Source organism: Phyllostomus hastatus, unplaced genomic scaffold, assembly GCF_019186645.2.
Source record: "Phyllostomus hastatus isolate PE091 unplaced genomic scaffold, TTU_PhHast_1.1 phas_scaffold_501, whole genome shotgun sequence".
In the NCBI taxonomy this organism is placed as follows: Eukaryota; Metazoa; Chordata; class Mammalia; order Chiroptera; family Phyllostomidae; genus Phyllostomus; species Phyllostomus hastatus.
Window position 1 is genome coordinate 45,508,753 of NW_025334033.1, and position 20,420 is coordinate 45,529,172.

Genomic DNA, 20,420 nt, shown 5'->3' on the forward strand with positions numbered 1-20,420 from the left:
CCAGGCTGCAACTCAACCCGAGAACAAACTTCCTGAAAGACCCTCCTACCACAAACTGATTTTGCAAGCCTGGGCTCAGTGAAAATAGGTTCAAGCCCTGAGTTTTAAGATCTCTACCAGCAGTAGAGCTAAAACTGAGAAATACCTTATTACTCTCTTCCTGCAAAGTTGTCCGTGGAATCTAAGGCTCCGAGCTCCCATGGAGCAGCCCAGCTGCCCCTAAGAGCCTGTCCAGTCCGGAGTGCAGAGCACCTGCTCTCCTGGCCCCGCCTTCCAGGAGAGCGCTCCACCTGCTGGTGTCTGGTCCCACAGACAGAACAGTCTTCATGCAAACAGGCCTCCGGGGCTTGGAGATGCAGCCAATTGTCATTTTTTATAGCATCATCCAGGAAAAGCCAGAGGCTCAGGCTGCAAAGAAAGGCCACTGAGGACAGGTGATATTCCATGGCTGGGGGCCTCGCACTCCACATGGGGCTTATCTGGACTGAAGAGGAGACACAGCTAAAGGCACAAAAACAGCAGACCCCCTAGTGGCCAGTTTTATGGCAGCTTGGATGCCACAAATCCCTCCCCTTCCCCTGGATGCCTTGCCCAGGGTTGTCATAGAAACTGATCCTGGCATCTGGACCGAGCCGAAGTCCCAGGTGAGCAGCAGTTCCTACTGCACACAAGTAGAGCCCAAGGCCCAAAGCACCTGTGAGCATACCGACAAGAAGGAGACTGGGGAAGATGCTGTCTCCTTGTGCTGGGTGTCACATCACACACGTCGGCTGTCTGGGCCTGGCCCAGTTCTTCGAGGCCAAGTGGCTCTAAAACAGCTCCAGTGAAGGACATGGCCTGAGACTGCTGGACGTTCCCCTCCTATCCCTGCCCTAGTCTTCTCTGGGACTATTTCTTAATGCATAATTCCAGAAGCGGGGGTCAATGGACAGAAGCAGATGCCAGCTCTGGCAGGCCCTTGGATGGTAAGCAGGCTCAGAACTGGGACTTTCAGACCTGGCCCACACTGCTCAGGTAGGCAGGGCTGGCCATCCCCAGGGTGCCTGTAACGTACTCACTTATTACAGCCTTGACTGCGCAGCTCAGAACAGACATCAGGATCACTCTCCAGGAGTGTCCCGGGTTGTCCTCTGTCCTGGTGCCTGGCTGGGCGACGGTGCCATTCTCAGCAGTGTGGGTAACCATTAGTCCCAGGGCTCGGCTGATCTTCGGCTAGTGGGCGGGTGGCTTCCATGTGTCCCTGGGGAAAAAGGAGGCATTCTTTAGCTTAAATGGTCCCCAGCTCTGAGCCAGCAGGCCAGCCAGAGAAGCAGCCCCAAGGCAAATACCACAAGGCCCCGGCTCCAGGCTCAGCACCAGACACTCATCCTGCCCAGGCCACCTGACCCCTCCCCTGGAACCGGCCACCTCCCCCAGGCTGTTCTGTTTGCTCAGGTCTGGTCGGTCCAGTGATGAGGGCCTGGGATCCCTCCCCAGTCACATGTGGGGCCAGGACTTAGGGCTTCTTTCGCCACGAGAGAGTGTGTGCTCAGTCATAATCTCAGAAGGGATATAGTTTTCAAGTCCAGCTCCATTCTCATTTGGCTTCAAATTACACTCTCACTTTCACCCTGTGGTGGGTACATCTGTTCTCAAGGGCGGTCGAGAGCCTCACGGGAGACAGGCAACGTGGACCATTTATTTCGGCATTCGGGAAGTTAAGAACAGCAACACAGAAAAACAAGCGCACCAACGAGACGTGCTAAAACCCTCCACCCACAATCCCACCACCCTGATACTTATTTCCTCCTGTTGTTTTATCATTTTGATGTCGAGGCCCTTCCTGTTAACATCAGTAACTGACTACAAGCTGCCGTCAATCTGATGTCCCTTGCCACGTACACATTTTTAACAAATCCCCAAGACTTGACCATTTGATAGAGAGTGCCACATGTTTCGTTTCTATATGAAGGTGCCAAAGCTTCTCTGAAAGCCCCTTGAATGCAGCACCACCGCACAAGCCCAAGGACAGGTCCAGCACAGCCCCATGGAAGGATACACTGGCCACTCAGAAGCTGAGAAGAGGATGTGACTGGGGGTGGCACTTGGCAACATCCCCCCACTGCCATGGATGGCCAGGCAGGGTGGAGCACAGAGGGACTACCCTGTGCTGACACCCACAGTCACCTTCGTTCCTCCCCTACCCCATGCTCTCGGAGCAGGGGTGACTCTAGACTTTGCTCCATAAGCTGACAACCTGCAAAGCAGCAGGGGAGCTGAGAAGTGAAGAGCTGGGGCTGGGGACCCGAAACCACCGTGTGCGTATGTGCTGGAGGGCCGGTACAGTGTGCACCCCTGAGGCAGAGGGCACCAAGGGCCCGGGCTCCTGTGTTCTGCCTCACCCCTGGACCTCCCCAGCTCCTCCACAAACAGAAGCCTCCAACCCTGCCCCACTGGTCTATCTTTCTCCCATCTGTCTACCTGCCTGCCTGATGGTGGGTGGGGGTCACCAAGGCACATACCTATCACCTTGAGAAAGGGTTTTAATGGGGCATGTTCGACAGCCCCAGCGCCAGTACGACCCTGTGGCCCAGAGAGCTCAATCCACCCACGGGCATGAGCTCCTCCCCTTCCCTGGGCTCTAAGCGGGGCACATCAATAGCCCAAGTCCAAAGCAAAACTGAAACAGAAACCAAAGCCCACATCCTGGCAGCACAGCCTTATGGTCGCTGCAGGCAGCCCAGGGAGCCTGTTGCTGGCCGAGGTACCACCCCAGCAGATGAAGCCACAGCAGTGAGAACAGGCTCCCTTCCCAGCCAGCCTCTCGCTGCACACCTCCTGCTCCCTGGTCTGCAGGCTCTTCCGCAGGGAGCTGGCAGGGCTGCACCGGGAGGTGATGGTATAGCAGGGGACCCAGCCCCTCTGATACACCCTACCCCTGAGGGTAGGTCCCGGTGTGCACAGGGCATTAGGCTCCTCTGCGGACTGCACAGCCTGCACCAGAAGTTTTAAGAGTATATGAATGTGTGAGGAGCCCTGATCATGGCTAACACGTGGGTAGAAATTAGACCTTTTTGAGTAATATATCACCTCCACGATTCTGCCAGGAGTCCTGCAGGGAGGGCAGGAGATATCAACCCTCACTCCCATTTTAGAGATGAAAACACTGAGTCTCAAGATATCAGGAAATCAGGCCAAATCTGCACATGCGATGCAAACCCTGGTCCTCGGGCTCCGGGGTCGCCCCTGTCCCCACACAGCATGCCTTCACACTACTTCCCATCCAAATCTTGTCCTTCAGGCACATACCTGCACACACACACTTTGTTACATGTAATCTACTCGGTCCACCCTGTAAGCTGCTTGCTTGTGAACACACAGCCGAGTCTGTCCATAGAACTGTCCTGACAGTTCCTGTCAACATGCAGGGGCTGCAAGGAGCTCGAAGGAGCAAAGACCACCGTGGTCCGAAGCCCTCTCTCCCTGCCCTCCTCCGCAGCCCACACCCACTCCTCCAAGACCCTGCTCCCTCCTCATTCCTTTGACATGACGCCACCTCCCATAGCCCCCAGTCATTCCATCGCCAGTGTTCCCACGGGCCTTTGAACAAACACCCTTGTGTTGAAACTTATTATGTGTCTGTTTCCCCTCCACATAATGGATTTGTTGAGACTGTGGAACTTCTGTTGGATGGATAGACAAGCAAGGAAGAGCAGGGTCCAGGTAAACTTGGGGGTGATTGCACCAGCCAGTGACATTAACCAAACGCAGTGATGGCTAGGGATCTTCTCTCCTCTGCAGGCTTCCTTCACGGAAGGGCTTCCTCCACAAACACCATAAACAGTGTTTTACCACAGTCAGGGCTGTCTCCGCAGACGAGGGAACAAAGAGCGGTCACTCTCCTTTCTCCCACCTCCAAGAGCCATCGCCTGGACTGAGAGGGGCAAAGAGATGAGGTCGAGGTGGGAGCCTTGGGTCCAGACAACCCAGAAGACACATCACACAAGGAAGCCGGGGCAGGATCACAGCGTCCTGGGCATCCCCAGAGACGCGGCAGGCTCCTGTGTGGGCCCAGGGCCAAGGTCGGGTTCAGGTCAGAGAACAACAATGCCTATTCTGTTATGTCTACAATGTGCTGGCACTCTCAAAAGGCACGTCCAGTTTTCATGCAAGCAGCATTCATCTCCCAAAGAGGTTTAATCAGCATCTGCTGGCAGGAAATTCCTTCTGCACCATTCACTCTCCTCCCCTATAACTATTTAGGGTAAGCTGGGCTTGCAGGACTGAATCGCTGCTTCTCTGACCAGAACCTAAAAACCAAATCTACCCTCACCCCTGCCCTTACCTCCGTGGCCCAGAACCTAAGAATGGAGCCAGGAAGCAGCAGGCAAAACTCCCTCTCTTTCTCTCTCTCACTCTCCTCTTCTAAACTCTCCCTGAATCTCCTTCACCCCAGGTGCCCACAAAGAAAAAATAAGATGCCCCAAATGTCCAATGGGGAGTCCTCCGGGTACCCAAAGCGCCACCCCCACCCCGAGTGCTTCCCAGGTGACCCAGAACAGAAGCTTTTACTTGTCCTGTAGTAAGACCAGCCCCGTGCACAAGCGGATTGGCAGCTTCCCAAACCAAGGAGTGACCACGCTCGGCTACAGAGGCAGCTGGAATTCCAAATCCCTCCAGGGGAAAGGCTGAGTCTCATCCGCTCCGCCTGGGCAGCAAGGCGACCCAGGCCCTGGGGACTTGGCTGGCATAGGGAACGTGGGCAGGTAGGGGATGAACTTCGCCTGACCGTGCCTTTCTACCCCGTGCTCCTTGCTCAGGGCTTGGAACCTGGGCTTTCCTGTCTGCTGACCATCTCGCCACCAGCCTTCTGTCTCTCCTGGAGGCCACCTTCTCCTGCCACCCTCCTCCCCTCCCTCCCTCTTCCCATCCAGCCCACCCTACTTTACATGGCCCCCAGCACCCCCTCAGCACACACCGTGACAGCCCAGCCCCTACACCCTGGGAGGGTGGTCTCTGGCCCCACGCCCCTCTCCTTTCCCTCCCATCCCACCTCCTGGCACCGGGAAACTGCCGCCTGCTGCCTGGCTGAAAGGCTGGACAGCTGCTGGGCTCTCTAATTAGCTGCCTGGCCACCGTCCCAGAGTGAGGCATGTGTTACTGTAAAGAGCTGCCTCACCTCCCCTTCATCAATAATCCCCTATGCCGATCCCATCAGGCGGCAGCTGAAGGCCCCGAGAATCCGAGTCACATGAGACCAACGAGACTCCTCCTGCCAGCAGGAGAGGGACAGACAGTTGTCTCATTGCCTCTCCGACAAAGTGACCAGACATGCATGTATCTGGGTTCTCCCTATCATTGCCGCAGGGTATCCCCCAGGATACCCCAGCACACCATGTCTTTGGAGCAACAGGGAGCCTGCCCCTCTGTGGCCTCCCCCAGTGGGGCATAAGCCAGGACTGCCCCAACAGAGCGACACCCACAGCCCGACTTTTCCCAGCTTTCTACAGCCAAGTCCCCCCAGAGGTTTCTAAACAACTAGCAGACCTAGTCCAAGAAGTCCTGTGGAGGCTGGTTTGTTTATTTGAGGTATTGTATTCCAGTAGTCAACAAATGTGTACTGAGTACCACCGAAGGTCAGGCACCCTACTCGGTGTGAACAAGACAGCGGCCCCGCCCCCTTGCAGCTCACAGGCTGGCGGGGACACACAACAGGCACACCAGCCGACGCACACTGTGGTTTCTGATGCTGGGCCACGGGGAAGGGACAAGAACTGACAGAGGACGGAAAAAAAACTGGATGTCAGAGCGTGAGTCTTAAACTTCTGTAAGGAGGTAGCATTTGGGCATAGAAATCCGAAAGATGCGAAGAGGCCATGCAAAGAGCTTTGGGAAAAGCATTCCAGGGAGAGGGAGTGGTCAGTGGAAAGACCCTGAGGTAGGAGCAAGCTACACAGGTTTGAGAAACAGCAGAGCCAGAGGAGCTGGAGTAGGTAGAAGGGGTAGAAGGGGTCAGACACGTCCCACCCCTAATTGCGAAAGTCTTCTGGTGGTCCCTGCAATGCCAGCTGGGCCAGCACAAAGCCCCCAGTTGCCAAGCGAACAGGCCAGTCAACGAAGATTCCCCCAGCAGGCAGGGGCTGGGAACTGTGGGTCCTCATCCTGGGCTATTGTTTGGCTCTGAGTTTATTCACACATGAAGGGAACGTGAGAAGTGTGACGGATAGCCTGTAATTTCCATCTGCTTCTGATCAAAGGAATTTAAGTAACTTCACCTGGCCCTCTCTGGCCTGGGTGTTTCCCTTTAACAAGAAAAGATTCCCTTTTACTCCAGCTAGTTTCTTGGGCTTTCTGTCACTTGCGATCAGGAAAATCTTGCCCTGGCTGGGTGGCTCGGTTGGTCGGAGCATCGTCCCGTGCAACCAAAAGGTTGCAGGTTCAGTCTCCCAGTTGGGGTGCATACAGGCAGCAGCCGATCTATGTTTCTCTGTCTTTCTCTCTTTCTCTCTCTTTCCCCCCCACCCCGCAACCTCCCTCTAAAACCAATAAACATATTTTTGGGTGAGGATTAAAAAAAAAAGAAAATCTTAACTAACACAAGCGACTCCCCCGCCTCTGGAACGTACCTAATTGGCACAAGGATCACATATCCGAGCCCACCTGCCACCTCTGCTGCTGTGAAAGCTGCCCCTTGCGGGCAGTGAAGTGTGGAACGAGAATCAGGTGGGTCGGGCGCCGGGCCAGGCAGGGCGGTCTCAGGAAGGCGGCTACAGCGTCGGAGGCCCTCCCTTCTGACTACTGTCCTGTCCCCTCCCCTGGTAGAGGATGACTCACCTGACTCTGGCCAGCAACCTAGCCCACCTCAGCTGTCTTCTGCAAACGGGATACGTGGAAACTAGTAGCCTAGAGACCAGGCACGAGGCAAGAATAGGTAGTGCACAAATAGTTTGTTTTTTTACAAACTCCAGGACGGTACTATCCAATTTGATAGCCACTAGCTACATGTGGCCATTTAAATTTTAATGAACTAAAAGTGAGTAACATGAAAAATTCCGTTCCTCAGTCGCGCTTGCCACAATCGAGTGCTCAGTAGCCACACGTGGCTGGTGTCTGCTACATGGCACAGAGCAGATCTAGAACATGCCCATCCCGGCAGAAGGTTCTACTGGACCGCACTGCTCCAGAGCTTCCCAAGGGTGACCAGAAGGCTGCCAAATACACAGACCTAAAGCTGAGCTGAGCTTCCTTATTCTTGGAAACCCTTATCTTCTGAGCAGACACCCCTGCCCTGCCTCTTCCTCGGGCTCAGGCCACGGTAACCAGGGCTGCCGCTGTGAGCTGGAGGGAGGGTTAACCCTTGTCCCACCAAAGTCACTGTGCACTGTCTAAAGAGCAGCTTACACCCAAGGGCCCAGGAGAGTGCCCTGGCTGCCAGGGAATACGGCCAGCTTCTGGGTCTCCCGCTGTAACTCAGTCTAGAGGTGCTGCTGGAAGCGTTCAAAACTCCACACAGTGTGCTGGGCACAGGCCACGTGCCAGGCAGCTTTCACACGGACCATCTCCGCAGCCACCTGAGCAGGTCTGCAAGGCAGACAGCAACTCCTGTTTGCTCAGGAGGCAAGAGAAGCCCGAAGAGGTTAACGGGAGGGCCAGCACTTTCCTTCCCTACACCCTCGTGACAGACACGGACATGTGGATGGGAGTCAGAGACTTAATTTACCCATGGTAATGGGACGCCTACAGTTGGCAAGAGGTTCTCACGGCACACAGTCTCATGTGAGCCTCCCCTTCCAGGCTCAAGTCCATCCAGGGCTTGGGAGCATCACCTTCCAAGGGTCTGCCTGTGAAGGCCCAGGTAATGAAACACATCGCATCAGAACCACAGCTGGGCCCTAGCACAGGCCAGCCTGGGAAGGCGGTAGGGGTCAGAACACAGACATGCAGCATTTCTCCTGAGTGAAGAGGGGAGGGGCACGATCACAATTTCATCTCAGAAAGCTATCCGGAACATGAGTTCCTTATCTTTGCACCCATGTCCTGGATACCACTTGACATATAGTAGAGACTCAATATCCAAGTGTCGAATGGGGAAAAAAGGCAAAATGAGGTCCTCAAAGAGTGAGGGGGCCTGGCCAAGAGAAGCCAAGTGCATCGGGCAAGTGCATTGGGTCAAAGACTGAGGAAGGAGAGTTGTTCTGGCAGACGCTGTCTGCTCTGCACCTGACCCAATCCAATGGTCCCTTTCCCTTAAGTAATGGCACGGAGAGAAGGTCAGCACGCGCTGGGCTGGGCACTGACTGCAACGAGGCCCTGGCCCCATGAGCCTCAGCCCGGACACCCTGGCTCCTCGCTCAGCCTCTGCCTGGACAGCTCCCTCTAGCTCTGAAGTATTGAGCCTCGAAACATGCTCAAAATATGGCTTCAAATAGCACTTAGGCAAGAGTAATTAAAGGGAATGTTATCTCACTCAGTTTCTCATTAGCCACGTAATTAGAGTGCTGAAAATAATTAACATTCCTTTTGACAAAGGAAACAGAGGACCCAATCCATTCATTAGGATGGCCTCAAACAGCCTGAGCAGGGCCGAGAAGAACTCATCTCCTCCCAGGTCCGGGCAGGCCAGCGTCAGCAGCAGGGAACTCAGACCCGGAGGCGAGGCCAGTGCTGGGCTGGGCTGGGCTCTCGGGCTTGCCGACGCACTCGGTGCCCTGATGCATGTGTTACAGGGAACAACGACACACTTGTACACAGAGAAAAAGAACTTGAAGGAAGAGCACGACGGTTTCTAAATGGCAGGCCAGGGCCATATGCCCGCCTCCCCTAAGGCCCTAGAGAATGACAGGATGGCATTTTCTATGAAGAATAAATCCATTACAGTCCCATAAAACGAGAAGGAATTGTGTGGATTCCCTGAAAATGGAAGGCAGATGGGAATAAACATGGAGAAAGCACAACTCCCCCAAATAAAATCACGATGACAATAACAATAATGACGGTAGACACTTTTACAGCACAGATATACACCGGACATTGTTCTAAGAACTCTGGCGTATATTATCTCATTTAAATCCTTTGAGACAGAGACCATTATTACCCCCACTTTACAAATAAAACCCTGAGTTTCCCAGCTTTCCCCAGGCACAGTGCTAAGTAAGTACCAGGACTGGGATTTGAACCCAAGCAGTGCAGCTGGGGATTCCACACTCAGAGGAGCAGCTCTGGGGGCTCCAAGTTTGGAGCCAGCAGATTGGGGCCCAGGAGAAGCCCTGAGTGGATGTAGGCCAGCCGGGCAAGTGGGCCCCTGCCCACCTCTTCAGCCATGTTTGTGCCCTGGACGCGGGGGTGGCAAGGCAAGGGGACACCTAGACCAGCTCCTGCCAGATCCCAGCAGGCGCGTCCTACCATCCAGTGGTGCCTGGCTGTGGAGCACAGAGTCGCACTCACAGAGGTGACTGGGAAACCCCAAACGTGAGAGAGCAACACACAGCCCAGACTCGCCAAACACCTGACAGAAACCAAGCCACAGAAGAAGCACCAAGGCTATGAACATAAGTTCTAGCTGGAGGACAAAATTAACGAAGTCAGCAGAATGAAGCGTTTTTAAAAGTACTATTCATATCCTCTGTGAGGCAAGAGGGGCTACTGAATCCATGAAACAAAACCAGGCTGTTAGCAGAAAACCATTAAAGACCTTAGAAATGGAGGAAGCACACAACCGTTAACTGGTTATCTCTGGAGCGAAAACAGCATGCTTCATTAAAAATTTACTTTACATATTCTATTTTCCTAAACTCCCTATGCTGAGCATACATTACTTTTAAAATTGGAAAAGTTTTTTTTTTTTTTAACGCCTGGCCTGAGGTAGGTGCTCAATAGGATTTGGTGGCAAAGTAGTTATTTTGCAAAGCAAAAGGGGGTAGATTCTGACCCCACAACAGCCCTCAGCCCTGGCCAGGCTGGCCCTCACTTCGCACCGTCCCCGCGCCCCTCTCTGGGTCTCTGCACACACAGCTCCCCTCCTGGAAGGCCCTGTCTCCCCTCTGTTTCCCCACGCGTGCCTGCCCTTCAGGCCCACTCAAAGATCACCCTGCCTAACCCACCCGACCCCTCCTCCCCCAGTCTCCAAAGGGCACCTACTTCTCCAAGGTCATGGAACGGCTCTGACCAAGCTGCCCTATGGGGTCACAGCACTGATAACATTTATGCCCCTTCCCTGTGAGCGAGCCCCAGTCTCATCCTCCCAGTGCCATGGCGGCTCCTTAACGACACACCGACACCGACACCGACACTGACACCAAGAGGGTGCCAGCTTTCCAGCCCTCTCTGCCCAAATAAAGCTGAGAAGCTTTTGCAAGAACATTCTCAGATGTCAGTTGAGTGAATGACAAATGAGCTTCTGCTCCTGGTGGGAGTAGGAAGAGGAAAACTATTGTGGAAGCGATTATCCAACAGGGCCGGGCCCATCGCAGCACATGGGCGAGGGCTCCGTGGCTTCCCGGGTCCCAGACAGCCGCACCCTCCCGCACCTTGTGTGGGATCCAGAAATACCTGCAGACCCAGAGGGGAAGGCCACTAAATCCAGAGGTGAACTATGGATGAAGAGCTGGAGATCTACAGGGTCTTAAGGTATCTCCCCACAGACTCTGTGTCGGTAGCAAAGGAAAACAGTGAGGACACAGTGAGGTCACTGGGCGCCACCTCGGCCGAGTGACCGAACCGCACACACTCGGGGCAGAGGGGTGCCCGGGGCCTCTGGAGGTGACACCCTGAAAACATGCACATCGCCCCGAGTATCCCAGCCGGGAATGTATAGCCCCGAGTCTAACCATGTGGCGACATCGACAAATCCAAAGAGAACAATTTCTTTTTTTTTTTTAAGGGAGAAGAAGAAGGCTACATTCTTCAACAACGCCGGTGCCATGACAGACTCGGGAAGCCCGAGGAACTGTTTGAGATGACAGGAGACTGAAGAGACGTGTCACCCATGTGCAGCCGGGGCCCCAGACCGGACCCTGTGCCAAGAGGAAAAACGCCTTACAGGACTCGCTGGTCCACTGGCGGACCCGACACACGACTAGCAGACTAGATAAAGCGTCCTAGCACGCTCAGTCTGTTGAAGGTTATGTAAAACAATGTCCTTATTCTTAGGAAACCCAGGCTGAAACATTTAGTTAATGGGCCATGATGGAGGCAAGTTACTCTGAAATGGGACGGGGGGGCGGGGGGTGGGGGGTGGCCGGAAGAAACACAAATGATAAAGAGAACGAGGCAAGATGTTAAAAAGAGTGAATCTGGATAAAGAGCATATGGTGTTTCATACTATTCTGGCAACTTTTCTGTAAGTTTGAAATTAATGTCCAAATAAAACATTTGGGGGAAAAAAACAAAAGGGCCTTCCAGGAGACGGGGGCGGGTGAGGGTGGAGCAGACGCAGGGGGCGCATCTGGGGAGGACAACGGTCCTCACGTGTCTGCGCTGGACTCAGACTTCCTGCTCCGCCAGGGTGTGCCCCGGGGACACAGGTCCCCTCTCAGGCTGGCCCTCCTCTTTTCTCACTTCTTCGTCAATTTTTGCCTTCCTCTCCCAAGATCAGCAAGCTCCTAGGGGGCCTCCCTATGAATACCAGAGGACGAGACTGATGAACCTTTTGGGTATATTCTTCTATATAGTTAATATTTCTAGAAATGTTTTGACACCTATTTTGTCCACAAGCCCAGAATAATGAGGCAAGCTGTATTTATTAAGCCTTCTGGGTTTTACAAGGCATTTCATTCCCCCCTCCAATTCTGTGCCTAACACGGCTCATACTGCCTCACCCCGGGCTTCCGGCCACGTTCCTCCTTTCTGAGATCTCACGCAGGCTTCGAGGGTGGACGCCCCATCCGCCACACCACCACCACCACCACCACACGTAACCCCCCTCCCGCACCCCACACACAGGCACAGCCTCCCTGCCCAGGTTCGCTGTCTGCCACAGCTGGCTGTGGTCACTTTAAATGACTCTCAGCCAGATAAGAGTCTCTTTAAGTGGCTTCACTGCGGGCTAAAGGGAATGGAGCAAGCCATCATGTTGTACAAATTCATTTACTTATTAATTCAGAAATCCTTATATGCATTGTTCATGGGCAGACAAGTAGGCTGGCTATGAAAACTGAAGCACAACAGTGCGGGCTGGCTGCTTTTAACACATTGGAAATATAACATATCAGAACGTCTACTGTAACACCAGACAGCAGAAGGCTAATAATAATAATAATAACTTACATTCTGGCAGTGCTTTTTACTTGAGTCCTTTTAAGTTCATCTCATTACTCATGCATTCATCCACATGTTCATTAAATAACAGTATCTGTCCCCTGTCACCAGCTACAGGCAAAGACCCCAGAGGCACAGAGCCAAGCCCCGGCCACGGGAGGCTGACCTTCTCGGTGCTCCTGGATTGCCCAGCTGCCCCACCAGACACATGCTTAAGGTACCCCCCCACCGATGGGGCAACAAAGGAAATTATTTCAAAGATGAGAAAAAATGAGAGACAACCAAAAAGAAGTTCTTGTGGTTTCACTACACAAGTAAATGTTGTTGTTTCTAAAACCATCAAGTTATATTATAACTCAGAACCACATAGATATATTCTTAATTACCTATGGGGCCCTAGCCTGGTCAGCACGGAGGGCCTCTAAAAGTTGTCACCCATCCCAAAGAGTCAGTAGAGGCGGCAGTCCCAAATGCCAACGAGCAGGCAACTCACGTTAGTGAGTTCTGAAGGCTCTGAAGACAGCAGGACTGACAGCACTGGGGAGGGATTCAACGGGAGGGGGCGAGAGGGCGGGGGAGGGAGGCTGACACCCTGACTTCTGACTCGAGCGATGGTGGCGTCATCCCCTGAGCACAGGATCCACGCTGGAGGTGACTCATGATGAGCTGCTGTGTTTCACGTGCTTACATCTGGAAGCCCACGGGATTCCAGCCTGGGGCAGGGCGGGGACCCCACTGGAAGGAGCAGCACAGAGCGGGAGCCTGCTGGGGAGAAGGTGGGAGGGGTGACAGCCAGGGCTGGCAGAGGACAAGGTGTGAAGGGGCCTGAGGAAGGGCCCAGGAGGCAGAGGGACACCCAGGAAAGGACCCTGTCAGGGAAGAGGGGGCGGGAGAGTGTAGGGTGGTGGTCAATTGCAGAGGCTGGGCCGACAGGGACGGAAGGGATTTAGCAGCACAGAGGTCACTGGGAGGAGTGACTGCAAAGGGAGGTGACCAGGACTGTGTGTACACAACCTTTGAGAAATTTGCTTGTGAAGCAAATGAGAGAGAAAAGCTGCCCAAGAAGCAGAGCTGAAAGGGTGTCCTTTCCCCCTGCCTGCCTTCCTTCTTTCCTGGGTACGAGAGACCTGAGGACGTTTCAATGCTAAGAAAAACCGCAGCGAGGGAGAGGCTGGGGATGGGCCACATGCTGTGGGGCACACACGGATGCTCCGGCTGTCCTGAGGTCATGGAGGGAGCACAAGGAGCCACAGTCCTGAAGGCCAGCAGGACACGTGTCATTAAATCCCTTTACAAAAAGAGGATGCTGACCTGAGGAGTTAAGGTCACACAAATATTCAGGCACAGGCCTCCCAGTTCCTAGTTCTGGTCCTTCTTCCAGACCAGGGGTCCTCCATGGGGCCACCGCTGGGACGGGCTGGCCCCTGTGTCAGCCCCTCGGGGGAAGGGGGTGCTACGGGTGCTGTCGGCGCCCCGAACCCCCACAGCAGCCACACACAACTGTCTCACGTGACTTCGGAACGGCCCGCTGGACATTCAGAGGCAAAAAGCCTGTTTGTAATCATCTGCTTCTAAAATCAAACTCTCTTTTTCAAGTAAACACAGGGTTTTTTTTTTTGTCTAGTTTTAACATGGACTGAATTGTCCAGGAATGCCATCAGAGCAGAGGTCCCCAACCTCCGGACTGCAGACTGGTATGGGTCCAGGTCTGTTAGGAACCGGGCCGCACAGCAGGAGGTGAGCTGGCATCATCCCGAAGCCATTCCTCCCCCACCCCCGGACTCCCAGTCCATGGAAAAGCCGTCTTCCATGAAACCAGGCGCTGGCACCCAAAAGGTTGGGGACCGCTGCCTTAGAGTACAAAGGGAGGGGATCCTGTACTTTATGTTCTTTGGAACTTTACTGAGAGTGGTTCACTGTGTCGGACAACCAGGTCGAGCTCAGCGGTATCTCTGTTGGCACTGGAGTCACCCACACAGCGCACCTGGATTGTGGGCATGTTGCGGCTGCTGCATCCTCAGTGACTCTATGTACAGGTTCGGGCACCTGCCTTCTCCCTTCCGTCTTCCGTGCAGCCATGTTCAAGCAAACGTGATACTGTGTCCTAACTAACTCGTTCTCTATTTCTCTCTTCTGTTACAGTTAAGGTGTCTCACTGATGTTTTTAAACTTATGTAAGTAGGTAGATCATATTATCTAGAAATTCTGTTCAGGGTAATTAGGAGGCATTACAAATATTTGCTAAATAACAGTGGGGGGCACCCTTCTGCATCACGTGCACCTAGAGGCAAGAGAAACTGCGGCGCTGAGGAAAATGCAGGAGCGAGCAGAATCGGGGTGGCTTCACGTGACTGATGCCACAGAATACACTCATGGTCATTTACAGATTACGTACGTGAAGCTCGTGGGTGATGGGTACCCTGGCAATATGGTACATCTGTGGGGCTTCAGAAGACTATTCATGCAGGCACCTTTGGGGAATTTCATTTCTATGATTAATTTAAATTATCCCCTACCTCAGCATTTTCTAGCGTTTAATGACTAGAGGTAAAACACCACAAGTCAATCTGCGTGGGTCAGGGAAATGATAAATGTTTCAGCGTCCAGAGGCGAAGATGAGTTTAGAAGAAGTCAAAGCAGTAGGTGCCAGGCTTGGTCTGGGGAATATCTTCTTAATGGATGAGAAGATGAGTAAACAGTTTGTAAGAGGATGCTTAGGGAAATGTATTTATGGAAAATGCTATCTCGTGAGGAACAGTGGACAGGCAGAGGGATAGAGAAATGATCTCAGAGGACCTCCCATAGGTTAAAAAGGCAGGCCAGAAATACTCAGGGATCAGACTCTGAGAGGGGCTGGTTATTTAATGGGGGGCGGGAGGGAATGAGGCATAAATTCCCATGGGCGTGCCCATCACTGCCAATCAGGGACCCAGGGAAAAAAGACTATGTCCTTCAATTGAGAGAGGACAGCTAACTCACTCAGGTGTCTCCCCCAACCTGAGGAGGCAGGGGGCCTGGGGAGAAAGGGAGGGGCCGCCTGCTGGCTGGCAGTGCTAATGGGATGTCCGCTTCCACTAACACTCGCCACTCCTCTCCTCTCCTCTCAATTTTCTCATTAAAAAATGAATAAAACACAATAGAAGAGTTTAGATTCCAACGTTGTACATTTTCCTGTTGTTTTCATATTTCCCCAGGTGCATTTGTGCCTTTAAAAAAATTTTTAAACATCAGATCAAAGCAGCTGTGGGAATTTAACAAGCAGACAGACTCTCAAATGCATAGCTGCATCACTTCCCAGAAGTGAGGAGAGGAAGCAGGACCCCCCACAGGTAGGAAGTGCATCCGGGAGCCAGTTTACAAGTCCCTCTGGGGAGATGACTCAGCTAAGGGGCCAGCAGGGCCCCCACCCAAGCTGCAGGGACTTCGAGCCCCGAGGGCACACCGGTTCATCTCAGAGACAGGGCCCTGGGGAGAGGGAAAGCCTTCCAGGTTTAGGAGTCCCGCAGGGCCAGGACAGACTAGGGCGAGGCAACGCAGACATTCGCTTCAGGCACAAAATTTAAATGTAAAGTGTGCCCAAAAAAGATCTTAGTAATCAAGATACATGATATGTAATGCAATGTTTACAGAATCAGATCAGTAAACTAAGGCGCAGCCTGTAGTTATACTAGAACCAGGGCCAGGATTAGGGCCAGGCCAATGAGACAGGGTCAGGTGGGGTTCTGGGACGTGGGAAGGGTCTCACATAACAAAGCCCTGGCCCCCCCACCCCCCAGCTGGTGCCAATAACACCTCTGTGGAGAAACACCACACAGCACCACGACCCCTTATCCCAGACACTTGGAATTCAGGATTGAAAAAAATGTTTAAGCCCTGCCTGGTGTGGCTCAGTGGATCGAGTGCCAGCCTACAGACCAAAGGGTCATGGGTTCCATTCCCAGTCAAGGCACATGCCTGGGTTGCAGGCCAGGTGCCCAGTTGGGGGCATGAGAGAGACAACCACACGTTGCTGTTTCGGTCCCTCTCTTTCTCCCTCCCTTCCCTTCTCTCTAGAAATAAATAAATGAATCTTTTTGAAAACAATTTTAAGAAGGTAACGTAGAGCACATCCCAGAGACTACTCAGTTCCACAGCAGGGCCCGGGGCAGCGCTGAGTCCCGCCCAACACAAGGACACTCCTGCAGCCACCTCTACGCGGTCACACTCCGCAGAACAGACGACCAGGGGCCTCACGTTAGGTCAGGTTTTGCCATCCCACGAGTTACAGAAAAGCTTTCAGTCTTACCACGTCTCAGGTTTTGAAACTACAGATAGAGGACTGTGAGTCTTAACAGCACTGCACTAGCTTTCTTACAGAAAAAAGGCAGCAGATTGGACCCAACATTTTTTGTGATAAACTTATGGAGAAAAGACCTCTGCAAAGTCCTCACCAGTGAGCCTCCAGGAGGAGATTTTTAAAAGCTGGTCAAGGCCAGGGCAGACTCAGGGCAGCAGCATTTCCCACCAGTGGCCCACAGGAATTATTAAACACCTTCTATGCATAAACCCTTGTACACAGTCCTGGGAGGTGCTAAGACATACAAGACCCAGTTCCAGCCCTTGGGAGCTGAGGAGGTAGGAGGGACAAGGAGGTAAACATAAATCATAGGACATTGACAACTGAAGGGAGCTAACCCACGGCTACACTTAGAAGTGACGAAATCAGGCAGTTAACAGCAGGAAGAGATTGGAATCGGGGTTAGCTAACTGCCCTGCACTGCCCCTTGTCTGCTGCTTGCACAATCATTGCCAGCAGCGATGAAATTACGAGAGAGGCACGAAAGACCCCAGCTGAGGTGGTTTTGGTCAAACACACCTTGGCGGCAGAGGCGGGACTTTAAAAAGAACTTCGGAGCCCTGGCTGGGTGGATCGGTCGGTCAGAGAGCCATCCTATAACCAGGAATGCCCAACCTTCTGGCGTCTCTGGGCCACACTGGAAGAAGAGGAGTTGTCTTGGGCCACACATTCACTACACAAACACTAAGGAAAGCAAAACAAAACAAAATCTCATAATGTTTTACATAAATTTGCAATTTTGTGTTGGGCCATATTCATAGCCATCCTGGGCTGCATGTGGCCTGTGGGCTGTGGGTTGGACACCCCCGCCACCAAAAGTTTGCAGGTTTGATCCCCAGTCAGGGCACATACCTAGGTTGCAAGTTCAGTTCGATTCCCAGAAGGGGCATCTACAGGAGGCAACCAATAGATGTTTCTCTCTCTTTCTCCCTTCCTCTCTCTCTAAAATCAATAAACAGCCTCAGGTGAGGAAAACAGAGTATTAACTAAGGCACCTAGTACAATAGGTCTGCTGTTGCCGAGCTGGTAAGAGGGCCTTCCGCAGGACCACTCAGGAAATTTGATGTGTGACCCTGCGACTGGGCAGACAGGGTAGACTGGCATCTGGCCGCCACCTGAGACACCCCAGGCATGAGACACAGGCTGGCTGGCCATCTGCTGTCGGAGGGGCCAAGGGAGACGGCTGCGCTGGGAGGTCGCTGTGCCAAATGATGTGTGATTGTTTCCTTGGGCTAATGTGGGCCACATGCAAGAGAGGCCCCCTTGTCCAAAAGGGCCCCTCAGACAGACTGAAGGACCTTGGCCAACCTGGGCTGGAAATGAATCACTGGATTTTAGAAACTCAGGAAAGAGCAATGATTTAGCATGGAGGATTATTTGCTCTTTTCAAGACAAATGGAAGTGAACGACCCCAGCAATTGCGAGAGCTGGGAGGCCTCTGAGAAACGCGAACACGGCTGCAAGAGAAGAACTGGCGTTAAATACCTGCCAGGCCCAGGGAGCTGGAAGCTGGCCAAGGGAACCCTTTCCTGTCCCCATGCCCCGCTCACTGACAAAGGACTGGACATATTAAATATTGAATTTAAAGTGACCACAGGACCTTCCACTGCCTAAGAATGACCAGAAAAAAGGATGGGGACTGATTGAGTTTTCATCCCAGGGCAGGGAAAGAACTAATCTCACCGAGAAACATAAAAGGACAGTAGGAGACAAAATTAAGTCACTTTATGAGCACATCCCAATGAGTCATGTTTCTTTATACTAATTAGAAACATAGTTATTAAAATGGAATGTTTGTCCCTGTACCAACTGAAATCATCTCTCCTATTCCCACTGGTATAGTAACCACATTAGGAATAAATGGTACAAAGCAATAAGGAACTAAGGGGAAAAGCAAGGCAGGCAGGGGCCAAAAAAAAATTAGTTTTTGCTGGGTTCAGTGGGAACTCATTTACTCCTCAACTTCGAATATGATGAAATGAAAATAGAAAGTGTATCAATGGACAGCAGAACCCATGAGTCCCCGGACAAATAGCTTTGTTCAAAGGGAAATCCAGATGGCTCCATTCTGTGTACAGAAAAGCTGTGACTCCTGGAGTTTCTCAACTGAGTTTATGATGTGCTCTTGCTCTTCCAGGCTGAGCAAAGGCAGCAGGGAAGAGGCATGCCCTCATGACACCATGTCACTTGGAAAGCATCGGTCAACGTCCCCAAGTCCTGGAGCCCTGGGCGGATCCTGGGCCACACCAGTCCCCAGAGTCTGCCAAATCCAAGTGCAGAACGTGAAGCATTCACCAGTGTACAACCTCTCTGCTGCTTTCACCTGGAGGCAGTTGGAGCATGGCTGGGGGAGGGGGTTGTGAAGTTTAAGTTTTAAGACAAGATACAAAGGGTGCTCCCCAAGGGTTAAGAAATGCAGAGTATACACCTCTCAGCTGCCCTGTTTACACAGTCACAGGAAGAATTTCCTGGCCTGGTGTCCCCTTCACAAACAAGTACCTACTCCAGCTCTGACTTTGTCCCTTAGCTTCCAATTTGGCTTCTTTCTTCTGGGGTTTCTCCTTCAACCCCCTCTCTGCCTCCCTAGCTCTGTCTTCCTACTACTGTAGGCCAGCTGAGTTATTCCTGGAGATGGGACCAAATTAACCAGATTCTACTGGATCACCCAGTATTTTCGCTGGAAGAGTTGTTAGAGAATATCTCTTCTAACATTCTTGTTTTACAGATAAGGAAACTAAAGGACTCATGGGACATGCCCAGAGGCACTGAGCTGAGGCAAGGGCCTGAGTCTCCTGACCCCTAGCACAGTGCTCTATTAGGCACCATCGTGCTAATGCTCCAGGGGGTCAGCTCCTCCAGGCCACCACCTAAGGCTTCATTCTTCTCCCACAATTACCTCGAAGTGGTAGAAGAGCCTCAGAGTTAACTCGCCTGAAACAAACAAGCATGAAAGAGATGAGAACCATCGCAATGAAACTAGCTGGTCACCTCTGAAGGGAGTCATCAGTGGCCACAAACCCTCTCTCAGGAGAATGGGGCCGTCTGCTGTACTTTGCAGGGTATGCCTGGGGCCCAGGGCCACGATCCAGTCTCCACAGCCGAGCTGTAATAATGGGCAGCGAGAGGCCCAAAAACGAGGTTGCAGGGTGAGGACTGGGAGTCAAAGATAAGCTGCTATGACTAGTGACAGCAAGGTAACAGAAAGAAAAATGCCACCCAGCGAGTCTGTTAAGCAAGAGGGGAAAAGTCAGCACCAGAATGAAATGGGGTTTATGAGATACATCCTGTGCCAAACAGAAAGTGTGTCCTCCTTACAGTAACTCCCAGGCCATCTGGTCTACTTCCCCAGTGTAGGACACTGACCTCTCTCTTCTTCCTGAACATTCACCGGGATGTTCCTCAAATAAGAACCTGGACTTCTGGCTCCTTTTAACTGGCTGCGTTTAATCCACACCAAGTCTCCTTCTTGTAGCCGAACTAACAATACCTCCACTTTTACCTTCTGCCCAACATGCAATCCACAGAATACAACGGAATCGGACGGACCTCAGATCAAATCCCAGTTTGTACCTCTGCGAGCTGCATGACGTGTGCAACCCTTTTAACTTCCAGAGGCTCAGTTTTTCCAGCTGTACAACGGGGATAAATACGGAGCCATCTCATTGTTATGAGAGAAGAAGAACATGTATCAAGAGCTTAGCCCAGTGGCGGGTATACAGTAAGCATTCAATAAATGGTGGCTGCTACTGTTATTATTGCTATGAGCGCTAAAGCCGGCAGCAGCTCCACGAGTGGAATTAAGTCTCCAAGGGCCAAAACGGTTTGTCAAAGGTCACACAGTGAGTCAGGA

General features: G+C 52.5%; 1 protein-coding gene across 8 annotated transcripts in view; it reads right to left on the reverse strand.

The window, feature by feature from the left end:
• The window catches only part of TMEM229B (transmembrane protein 229B), a 37,664-nt gene that overhangs the window by 11,405 nt on the left and 5,839 nt on the right, over positions 1-20,420 (reverse strand). For 7 of the 8 annotated variants that reach the window (XM_045823768.1, XM_045823760.1, XM_045823761.1 and 4 more), the window contains exon 2: positions 1,059-1,240. The gene's annotated coding sequence lies outside the window, so the exon portion shown is untranslated. Of the gene's footprint in view, positions 1-1,058; positions 1,241-2,501; positions 2,609-20,420 lie in introns of those variants that run through there. The other variant, XM_045823767.1, reaches the window with a different exon arrangement.